Genomic DNA, 12,583 nt, shown 5'->3' with positions numbered 1-12,583 from the left:
GTACTCTAGAAGGCTAGCCAAAGAGGTATCCTAGTTCCGTAGACTTGGGCTGCCTTACGCTCACTGCTTCTCTCATCCTAGAAAGCTCGACCCGTGCAGCTGGTATATCCCTTTGCAATTGTGTTGTTGTCCTGGTAACCTGGGTGCTCAAAGACTTCTGGCTTACAACAATTTAGCCTTAACACCTGATAGTGACTGGATTCAGTTCACCTATGTTGGCCTTAACCTGATGGCCAAGTTGTAATGCTTGTGATAATATTGTGTAGACTGCAACGAGGATCGGTTTTATAAGCCCTTGTGAGCATCACCTTATTCATGTATTCATTGGGCTTCAATTCCCAAAAGGCACAAATAATATGAACATTGCCAAGTCAATAATAATTCACCACCCCTAACATGTGCAGGAAGGATCGGGTCCTAACAGACCCTATGTTGTGTCTCATGTCAATATTTTTACTCATTCGCTTTTTTCCTTTAAAAATTTGATATAATGCTAGGATTCAAGTTCAATTTCGAGTTAGTAGTTACTTGCTCCACAATCGAAAGTTTGCCTATTGCAAGTCTAGTTTCTTGTTTTACCACCAGCAAACCAATTTCTACTCATATAAAAGCATTATTCATGATCATCCCATTGCAGGTTTCTAGAGTGTAAAATATTGGGTGGCTTAATGCATGCAATGCTCACTATTCGACGTGACTTAGTGTTTGCTATCTCTTCGTCACTATTCCTCTAATTTCTACTCCTATGAAAGCATTCCCTGTGTGGTCGATAATTTTTATGTTGCCATTGTAGGTTTCTCGAGTGTGATATATTGGGTGGCTTAATGCATGCAATGCTCATTATTTGATCTGACTTAGTGTTTGTTGTCTCTTAGTCACTATTCCTCTGCTCAACATGGATTACATATAGCCATTTTGAAGCATGTCATGCGCTATCTTAATGGCACTCTCACTACCAAACTTTCTTATCATTATACTAGTGCCAATATCATGGGTTATTCTGATGTTAATTGGGCACGTGATGTGCATATTAGAAAGTCAACTTTGGGGTCCTGCATGGTCATCCCAAAAACAAGATATGTTTCTTTGTTCAGATTTAAGGCTTTAAGTTGTGCTGCCTATGAAAGAGCCTAGTTGTAGCGTTCCTGTCCACCAAAGTTCATTACGTTTCACCTCAGCATTTTTCCCTCTTCACAGACAATCAAGGTGCCCTTTGCCTCTCTGGGAATGGATCTTTTCACAAACACACCAAGGATATTTACGTGCAATATCATTTCATGAGGGAAATTTTATTGAGATATGGTGCCATGAGCACATAGATTAAAGGCTAAGGTATGTGATGAGGAATGTATTAAAGTAGCCACCCTAGGATGACAAGATGTGGAGATGTGGATCAAGGATATCCACAAGGAGAGATGTGGATCAGAGAATCCCACAAGTGTTGACTATTCAAAGGGCACTCTCTATATAAGAGGCCTATCATGTATTGTTGAGAAGAGAGAAATGCACACTCACTAAAGATTCTATTTATGAGTCCAAGCTAATCTATCTTGGAACCTAATTGACTTGAGGTACATGTCATGAGCACTCTCTTCATTATGTTTCCACATAGGTTCTATCTGTGAAGATAGTGGGAGAGAGGGAAGGAGTCTCACTTGCAGCTTTCTCACATACACAATGGGGGAATACACACACAGGTGGAGGCTAAAAACAGTTTTCCTCTTCTTAGTTGTGAAAGCCAAAAGAACTCTTGTATAATGAAATAGAAGAACCCTATATGTGGGTCTCAAATCAAACTCAACTAACTAAGGTGGCATACTAACTGAGACATAAACTAGAGTATATAAGGATAGCTATCATCCAACTATTATTCGTGGGCGGTGTACCAACCGCATCTGCAGCTAACAAGTCGGTGACATAAATGCACAACGGTCACCCTGGCATATCGCGAGTGGAGCTCAATATCTCAACACTCCCCCTCGAGCTTAATCCCAATTCTTACACACCAAGCAGGTTTCTGAACTTGCGTAGCTTCTCTGTGCCCAATGCCTTCGTGAATATGTTAGCTACCCGATCCTCTGTGCTGACATAAACTAGATCAATAAGACCTAGTAAAACCTTCTCTTGCACATAATGATAATGCACCTCAATGTGCTTTGTTCTAGCATGATAGACTGGGTTATTTGCCAAGTGTATACTACTCATGTTGTCACAATAAATGACAACTGGCCCATCTGTAGACTGATGCATATCATAAAGTAGCTTATGCAACCAAGCTACCTCACATGCAGCCATTGCTGCACCCCTATACTCAGCCTCTATGCTACTCAGCCTCTATGCTCGACAAGGCAACTGTAGGCTATTTCTTGCTACTCCAGGTGATTGCAGCTCCTAAAAGAGAACACATATCCACTGGTAGATCATCTATTAGAAGTACTACCAGCCCAATCAACATCAGTGTATCCATGCATTTGTATCTGAACCCCAGCCTCATAAAATATTCCATACTGCAATGTGGACTTCACATACCTGAGTATGCGTCTAGCCGCATCCAAATGCGGTTTCCTTGGAGCTTGCATAAACTGACTTACCAATCCAACAACATAGCTTAAATCTGGCCTGGTAATAGTCATATAAATCAGACTTCCTACTATGCGTCTGTACATAGTAGGGTCTTCCAGAAGCTCACCTGCATCTGTGCTCAGCTTCACATTTTGCTCCAAAGGAACTGAAATAGGCTTACAGCCTGTCATCCCATATTTGGATAGCATGTCCAATCCATACTGCCTCTGCAAGAGCTGTATCCCACTTGGTGATCTAATCACCTCAATGCCCAAGAAATAATGCAACTCTCCCAAATCCTTCATCTCAAACTTCTGCTTCAATAGCATTTTCACATGAAGGATATCTTCATCACTATCACCTGTGATGATCAAATCATCAACATAAATGACAAGCAGCATAATACCTTTCTCTGTTTTTCTCACATAAAGTGAGAAATCTGCCTTGGAAATCTGAAAGCCAATAGTGACAAGATACTGTCCTATCTTGTCAGACCATGCTCTAGGTGCTTGCTTCAAGCCATACAAGGCTTTCTTCAACCTGCAAACAAACTCAGGATGAATAGCATGAACATAACCTGGTGGCTACTCCATAAAGACCTCTTCTTGCAAATCACCATGCAAGAAGGAATTCTTTACATCCATCTGATGTAAAGACCATCCCTTTGATGCAACCATAGCAATGACTGCTCTTACAGTTGCCATCCTTGCAACCGGACTGAATGTTTCTTCATAATCAATGCCATATGTTTGTGCATACCCCTTGACAACTAATCTTGCCTTATATCTATTCACAGAACCATCTGCATTGTGCTTGATCTTATAAACCCACTTACACAGCCAATTCCATTCTTGTCTTTAGGCAAAGGCACCAATTCCCATGTAGCATCTGCTTCCAAGGAATCCATTTCTTCATCCATGGCTTTCTCCCATTTTTCATTTCCCATGGCTTGCTCAAAAGAAGTGGGTTCTGGTTCCTGTATCACTTTGACCATATAGGCATAGTGAATGGCTGTAAATCCATCATATTTCAGCCTATCCATAGGATACCTAGCTCTGGTAGACCTGCGCAAAATAGGCTCACTTCCAGGTGCTCTCAAAACATCCCTGGTCTTCCTTACTCCAGGTGCAACAACAGAAGGAATACCCAACTCATCATCAATGCTCTGTTCTGAGCCACTGGATTCACCATCCACATAAGAGTGACCTGCATTCACATCAAACATGGGCTGATCTACCTTCTCTTTTCCTTTTTGTGATACCTGTGTACCACTATCTGTATTGCTTTGAGGAGATTCTCCTGATCTCAATCTGCATGTCCATGGCGAAGTATGTGAACACTGCTAGAGGACACTGCAGGTCCACTGATATTTTGTGATTGCTGCTGTGAATTCTGTGCCGCATTACCATTTTGTGCATCTACATCAATCATCACATTTACTGGTTTATACCAGCTGCTCATCTCATCAAAAACAACATCTCTGCTCACTGTAAACTTACGAGTAAAAGGGTTATAGCATCTATACCCTTTCTGCTGCAGAGAATAACCAATAAAGATGCACTTCTCAGCTTTTGGATCCAACTTGGACCTCAACTCATCTAGCACATGAACATAGGCAATGTAACCAAAAATTTTCAAATGAGAAATGTCTGGTTTCCTACCAATATACATCTCCTCTGGTGTCATGCCATGTATTGCTGCAGTGGGAGTCCTATTCATTATGTAAACTGCTGTAGCAACTGCTTCAGCCCAATAATAATCTGGTAGATCTTTTTCATTTAGCATGGCTCGAGATACCTCTCCAATATGCCTGTTTTTCCTTTCTGCAAGTCCATTTTGTTGTGGGGTATGACTGTACGAATATTTCTGCTTTATGCCATGCTCTTGTAGGAACCTTGCAAACTCATTTGAGAGGTACTCTCCCCCTCCATCTGACCTTAGGCATTTTATTTGCAGGCCTATTTCTTTTTCAACCATAGCTTTTAAAGCTTTGAAGTGCCCAAACACTTCACTTTTCTTTTTCATAAAATACACCCAAACTTTTCTACTGAAGTCATTAATAAAAGTGACAAAATAGTGACAGCCTCCAATAGATGCAGCTTTAGTAGTCCACACATCAGAGTGGATTAATTCCAATGGCTTTTTACTCTCTTGAACATGCCTAGGAAATGGTTTCCTTGCTTATTTTCCAAATTGACAGGCTTCACAAACCTTATGCATTTCTGCAACCTTGAATTTAGGCAATCCTGCAACAATATTTTGGGCTTGCATTGATTTAAGTCGCTGTATATTAACATGACCAATGCGTTTATGCCAGATATCAATATCTGCAACTACACCGGTCCCATGTGCAAACATTGCTGCACTCAATTCAGGCATGTCCACATCCAACGTAAACATCCTACCTTTCTTCTTTCCTTTTGCTATCAAGCGACTGTTATTTTTCATATCCTCAACAAAGCATCCATGGGGATTAAATCTGACCTGCAAGCCCTGCTCAACCATTTGACCAATAGAAACTAGGTTCTTGGTGATGTTCGAGACATGAAATACATCAGACAAGTATTTCATTTTCCCATCTTGCATAGACAAAGGAATTTTACCAATCTGCACAATAGGATGTGCAGTATCATTACCAATCTCCACAAATCCTAGTTTTTCCAGTTTCCTTGCATCCTGCATCCACTCTACATGACCTGTCATGTGGTTTGACGCACCTGAGTCAACATACCACACATAATTTCGTTCTTCTGCACTTGTCACAGAATTGGTCATGTGTTGCACCATAAATAGATCCTCATTTCTGTCATCACCCTGTCTACTGGAAGATGCATAATTGCCTTGCTGCAATTTTCCATTCATAATGTCATTCTGCTTTTTGTAGTAGTCCTTAGCCATATGACCCATTTTACCACAGTAGTAGCATTCAACATTGTTGTTTGCATTTTGGCCTCTCTGCCATCCACCACGGCCTCTTTGGCTCCCCCTGCCTCTAGAGTTACCACGTCCTCCTCCATAGGACTGGTTTTCTTGAGTTTGCTGCATATTCTGATTTCTACCATGGCCTGCAGATTGGCCTCCTCTACCTCTACCTCTACCTCTTCCAGCATTTGAGTAGAAGACAGTTTCTTTTGAAGATCCTCCTGAAGAAGATGCACCCCCATTTCTCTGCTCTTCAGAAATTAGAAGAGCAAACAACTCTTCAAAATCAAGAAATTTTTCACGGACGGCAATGGATGTCCGGAACTGTGCATAATCCTTTCCTAGACCATTCAAGGTCACAGAAACTAGATCATCATCTTCCGCTGATGACCCAATGGAAGCAAGTGCATCTGCAATTTTCTTCACCTTCATGTGGTAGACATTGATGCTCATATTTTCTCTCTACACATTGTGCAACTCCTGCTTGAGCTGCATTTTCCTGGCTTGCGTATTTGCGCTGTACATTTTTGCCAAAATATCCCATGCCTCCTTTGGCGTACTTGCATCCTGAATATGCACAATCATAGAATCCGAAATACTGATAGACAGTCAGTACATAACTTTTCTGGCTCTCTCATGCCATCCTTTAAATGCCTACATTTCCTATTGATTGGGAACATAAGGAAGAACTGGTTCTTCTTCATTTCCTGTAATGAACTCCCAATAGCCTTTTCCTATAAGGAAATTCATCATTCTAAACTTCCATGCCTGGAAGTTGTTCTTGTCAAGATTTTCAGTGACAATCTGTGAAAGAGAATAGATGCCATTACAGAACACTGCAAAATATTTTGTCACTGCAAAAAAATAGCTTTTGCCTCACACGGGCAGATCTGCAAAATTGACGAAAGTGGAATTTGACCACACAGTCACTTCCTAGTGACTATTTTGCATCAACAGGCAACAAGCATGATTCTGCAACTCCCAATATCTCTACACATAGGCATACGATGCAATTTCTGCAGCAACTTTTCACCGACCAATAGAGCAGTGGTCGCCTAGCAAAAACAGGGCCTTTTTTTGAGTGCCTGCGAAGAACTTCTGCCTTTAAAACGGACCCCGAAATGGCCTCAAATCAGAAAAATAAAGTCACACCCTCTCGCCTATACTACCCTCTTGCCACACCACGAAGGGCGTCTCAATCTGAGATAGTGCACTCTTGCACTTCTGGCTGTGCTACCTGTAGAGATTTGCTCCCAAACTCAAAAAAGGAAAGCAACACTGGTCCTCTTACCAGGACACCGTGAGCTCCTTACCATGAACAAGGCTCTGATACCATGTGAAGATAGTGGGAAAGAGGGAAGGAGTCTCACTTGCAGCTTTCTCACATACACAATGGGGGAATACACACACAGGTGGAGGCTGAAAACAGTTTTCCTCTTCTTAGATGTGAAAGCCAAAAGAACTCTTGTACAAAGAAATAGAAGAATCCTATATGTGGGTCTCAAATCAAACTCAACTAACTAAGGTGGCATACTAACTGAGCCACAAACTAGAGTAGATAAGGATAGTTGTCATCGTGGGCGGTGTACCAACCGCATCTGCAGCTAACAAGTCGGTGACATAAATGCACAACGGTCACCCTGGCATATCGCGAGTGGAGCTCGATATCTCAACACTATCCACCTTAGAGCTCTTCATAGATCCTGAGGCATGCACGTTTTCTCATGGTATCAAGTCTCCTAGATCAGCTATAGACTTGCCTTAGGAGTTCATGGGTTCTCCTAGGTTAGTTTTAGTTTTAGATGGAGAGTATTGTTCTTGAGTGTTCTTTTTGAGGAGAGAATTCCATCCATTCTTATAGAACTTCTTCTCCTCTCCATTGTGGATCAAAAAGCTTTGGATTCTACTTCATGAAGTAGAAAGTTTAGAGATTTTTAAGGTTCTCTGTCTTCTGTCAGTTCTTGACTGTCCTTCGTTGTGTGGCTCATGCTCTTATCTTAGTGTTCCTTTGTAAGAAGGAGAGAGATAGTCTCAAGCTTTGGTAAGTTCGACTTCAATGAAGCTCTCGACCAGCCAGCTCCAACTCATGAAAAATCTCCAGCCTTAGTGCAACTAGAGATGCTTAAGCAACGCGCAAGGCAAATTCAGCCATTAGCTCTAACACCAAACAATCAGTCAACCTCCACAGAATGGCCAGCTAGGGATCCTGATTCCTAATACAAGTAAAGAAATGTAGCAACAATGCACAAAAAAATAGTACTCCAAAGGACTTTCCAGATCGGGGATTGGTATGCATCAATGACTTCAAATCTCCATTTTGTAAATTAAAGCATGGGATTTCATTTTCCTCAAGATAGCAAGCATTAGAACTGGAACGCCCAGCTCTACATCTCTTTCTCCTCCAATTGCTTCCCAATAGTAGCGAGCATAACGGCTAGAGTTGAGGTAGCATCGGGAAGGCTCTCTGGATCGGACTACTCCAAAGCCTTCACAGCCCGCTTGCAGATGAATTCGTCTAGTTGAGCGTCGCAATGCACACATAGCCCATTCACGATAGCAGCTCCAGAGCATACTCCACCCATGAGTGCCTCTCTCCAACACCTCCATATGCCTTGCCACCACATCGCCATCGTTAACACCTCTGTTTGATAAGTGTCATCATCATTGCACCTTGGCAAAGAAGCTGCAAATCTTTTCTTTCTTCAAGGTTCCCTTGGATTTTGACACGTCGTAGATAATAACTAACCAAGGTTAGTTAGAAACACCCCTAGTTGAGATGGTGGTCACACTAGGGTTAGTTCACCCTTGGTCAAATGAGCAACCATGGTTAGGGTTAGGATTAGTTAAGTGCCACCTAATCACACAACCCCTACCAAGCACAATTTGTAAACAGCATATAAACCCGTGTGCCACATCAAGGCCCCCTCTTCTTCATAAAACTTCGACAAGCCGTAACTTCCAATCCAAGAAGAGTTTGCACGTGCTCCAAAAAGGAAAAGTGATTGTCTTTTTTAGCTCTATGCACTTGTCAAGTTAGAACCACTGTATGCAATTAGACACTACCATTGAAGCAAAATGAAGCTCATGGTAAGACCTTTGCAAATGCTAACGCAACGCATGAATGCAAAAAGCATGCCAAATGCACGAGTGCATGAGATGACCATAGCACATAACATGGCATCCACACATAAAGAGTTAAGGCACATGGAAGAACAAAGCATCACGCATTAAGCTAAGAAGCAAACGCCATCAACATCAAGCATTGTGTAGCAAAAACCTTGCCACCTTCAGCCCATATGTTTGTAAATCAAACTTGACCACTTGAGAGTAGCTATGAAAGCACCCAAGGGAGGTATTGACATGTAAAAACCACACTTGACCACCTTAAGTAGCAATGCATGCACTAAGGGGAGGTGATGGATTTGTAACTCACATCTGACCACCTTGTAGTAACCAATGGATTATGGAACCAAGGGGAGGTGTTGAGATATGGTGCCATGAGCACATAGATTAAAGGCTAAGGTATGTGATAAGGAATGTATTAAAGTAGCCACCCTAGAATAACAAGATGTGGAGATGTGGATCAAGGATATCCACAAGGAGAGATGTGGATCAGAGAATCCCACAAGTGTTGACTATTCAAAGGGCACTCTCTATATAAGAGGCCTATCATGTCTTGTTGAGAAGAGAGAAATGCACACTCACTCAAGATTCTATTTATGAGTCCAAGCTAATCTATCTTGGAACCTAATTGACTTGAGGTACATGTCATGAGCACTCTCTTCATTATGTTTCCACATAGGTTCCATCCACATTAGAGCTCTCCGTAGATCCTAAGGCATGCATGTTTTCTCAAATTTTGACCTCTTGTAAGCTCAAACTTCGGGATTGTTCCACCGATCAGAGGTTGGCTAATATCTTTACTAAGTCACTCGCTAAAGATTGACACCACCTCTTTTGTCAATTCATGGGCTGTCTGCTAGTTTGGAGTGTAGTTCCTGCTTAATTTTTGGCCCTGCAAGGGTCTTATGGGATGACTTGGTTAGTGAGTTGCTTATCAAGGCCATAGTTTTGAAGTTAGTTCATTTGGTCACTTTGACCTTGCAAATTAGTGGTTAGAATGAGGATTAAATGTGGGTTAGTAGAAGTTTAAGGGCTTCTGATGTGTTTAGGGTTTAAGGTTTTTATTTGCTTGTGGAGGTCCTAAATGTTTTTTTGTCTTTTATCCTAAAGCTTTTGTCTTTTGTTTGTCTCTTTTATGACACCACATTTATATTACTTTTGCCAAAATAGGTATTTGTCCCCACTTTTATTTAATGGCCCATCCACCACACACACATTTTCACTTACTTGTTGTAGATGTGCACCCAAATCAAGCTTATAGCATTTGCCTCTTGCCAAATTTGTATGCTTGTAAAGAGTAATTGCAATCCTATGTGATTTGCATCATGCTAAGGGAACAAGGTGGAAGAGACCCAACACAAAGTGCAGCATTGTGAGAAAATAAGGTAGTATTCTAAATGGTTGGTAGGTAGTGGAGTAGGAATTTGTCCAGAGAGATTGTTGTTAGAGATATCAAGTGTGTCAAGATGAGCATTTTAGTGAATCTAGCAAGAAGATACTCAATCGATTATCGAGTAAATTAAAGACAAAGAAAAAAGGTAAGATAATCATGAAGAGCCGGGTCAGCAATTTCACCTCCAAATCAATGTTAACTACTTAGATTATTGTCTATGAGCCAAGGTTCTTGGAGTGGAGACTTTTTGAACAAAATGTTGGAAGGAGTAATGTGTTTGATGTACTTCACATTTTCACTATTCATTGGTTTTCATTTGAAGTGTTTCCTTAAATAGTCACCTCCAATCTATTTATTGTTTTTCAAAGAAAGAAGGTTGAATTCATATACAACTAGTTCAACTAATAAAGATGAACAAAAAGAACTGAGAGCAGAACAAAAATCAGATCATACATGAGTTATAGACTAAGAGTCTTTGGAGTAGGCTTTGAAGTCTCTAATCAAAGCCTTGCCATCTTGAAAGACAACCCATTTGCCTTCTTTTTTGGCTACCTTCTTTTTTGCAAGCTCCGACGTCTTAGTCTGTAGCTGAGATTTTTTCACTTTCTCTACCATCCACACTTAGAATCCTTTCAAAAATTAGATTACAACCTGAGTTTGTTCAGCTTCTGACTCAAGTTTAGGCTCCATCTTGGCCAATATTAAACTCCAGGTCTTCCTATTCAACTCTTGGTAAAGCTTTGTTGATTTTCTCATGAGTCTCTTCATAGAAGTCTTTACCAGTTGTTAGGTAAACCTCCGATGATCGTGAGCATTCTTGAGTTGCATAATCTATTAGCTTGCTCTTTAACTTCCTTCTGTAGTTGAGTAGACAATTGTGCATTGAAGGATCTCTTTACCTCTCCTTTGAGCTTCTCTTGATTCTCTCTTTGAGCATGTCATGCATCTCATGCATTTGACTAAAGACAGCTTCATCATTTAAAGGTGCAATGGGACTTGCCTTTTCCAATTTGCTCTTAGCCACTTTTACTCTCTCTTCTAGCTCCTAGAACTTTTGCTTCATCTCACTCTTCTCCTTGTGCTTCATCTCTCTTCTAGCTCCTAGAACTTGTGCTTCATCTCATTGTTCTCCTTTTTTAAAAGGATAACTTGCTATTGTAGAAGAAGAATTACCTCATTTTTCCTAGTGCTAGGAAAAGGTGAAGCTACTATTAGTAGCATACAAAGCCTGCTTCTCTAGTACTATGTCTCCCATAAAAGAAAACAATCTACGAGTACCCCCTCTGCTTGCAACTTCCACCACAACCAAATGGCACCAACTTTGACTTCAAAGTGATTTGAGCAAGCCTCAAAAAGTTGTTGTTGATACTTTGACTATGTAGAAACAAGTTTGAAGTAGTGACTTTGAGTAGAATGGCAATTAGAGAGGAGCCTCCTAGAGATCAAATTGAGTGAGATTGACTTGAATAGAACTACAAGTTGAATTATAATACCCTAGCCTACACCATAAAGTTCAACCCAGCTAGGAGTGGGGAAAAAGCATTGAGAGGGGAGGAGAGGAGAAGAGGAGCCTATTCCTGGCTTTCTTCTCCTCCTCCAATCAATAATGACCCACACAACTCTAAATTTGGGTATATTTGCTATACCACATGTGTCAACTCCATACAAATACGGCCTAGTAAATCTAAAAAGTTAAAAAATCGATAAATTGCTAACCTCCACTCCATAGTTATTTATTATACTCCTATGTAGATCATCTCCACACCTTTTTTTCATTGTGAATTTATATGGATGGAATTTTTAATCATGAATTCAATATTGTAATTCAAAAGTCCCTTTAATTCAACATGTAAACATGGTGTAAAGATGGACCATTTGTTTAGAAGGATGAGGTCAAAGCACGATTTAGTGTAGCCATTTTTTGTGAATTTTTTAAGGGATATATTGCACATGGATAAATTGCTCAATTTATAGCTTATGAATTACTTAATGGAATTTGACAAACTTGGTGTTTAAACTAATCTACATATTTTGAAATTGAATGTGAGATCAAAACATTACATGATCGGTGTCTTGAAAACTATTGCAAATAATATTATGCCTGTGATGGATGTATATAGACTATAATGCATATCCAATTTATTTTAAGAACATCAAATAATTATTATACACATATATGGAAGCAATTTTTTACTTAAAAATGTATTCCTTGAGCTGCCTAAGTACGAAAGGAGGCAATAAATTGAGACTATGTGCTATGCTTTACAGGGTTTCCAATATTTGGCACTACAATTGTGCACATACATTTGAGAACAAGCTCGATAAATCTTTTATATTTGGTTGGAAAGGTAAGTTTTTTTTAAAAAAGTGCCCCATACTTATGCAGCTTCTAATGATGGTATTAATACATTGATCTTTGGTGATATTTGTAGCTTAATTCACCTATAAATGGATGCAATAGGAAAAACTCAATCCATACATGTGTAATGCTCTTTGAATAAATCCAAGAGTATTTATCATATTTCATTGGTTCTTTTTTCAAATTGGTATCTTGCAATGGGGCCCATAAGCATGTCAAAGGTG

Source organism: Dipteris shenzhenensis, chromosome 19, assembly GCF_047967505.1.
Source record: "Dipteris shenzhenensis isolate YYH24624 ecotype China chromosome 19, Dip_SZ_1.0, whole genome shotgun sequence".
Taxonomy (NCBI): Eukaryota; Viridiplantae; Streptophyta; class Polypodiopsida; order Gleicheniales; family Dipteridaceae; genus Dipteris; species Dipteris shenzhenensis.
Note: the sequence above shows the minus strand (reverse complement) of the source record.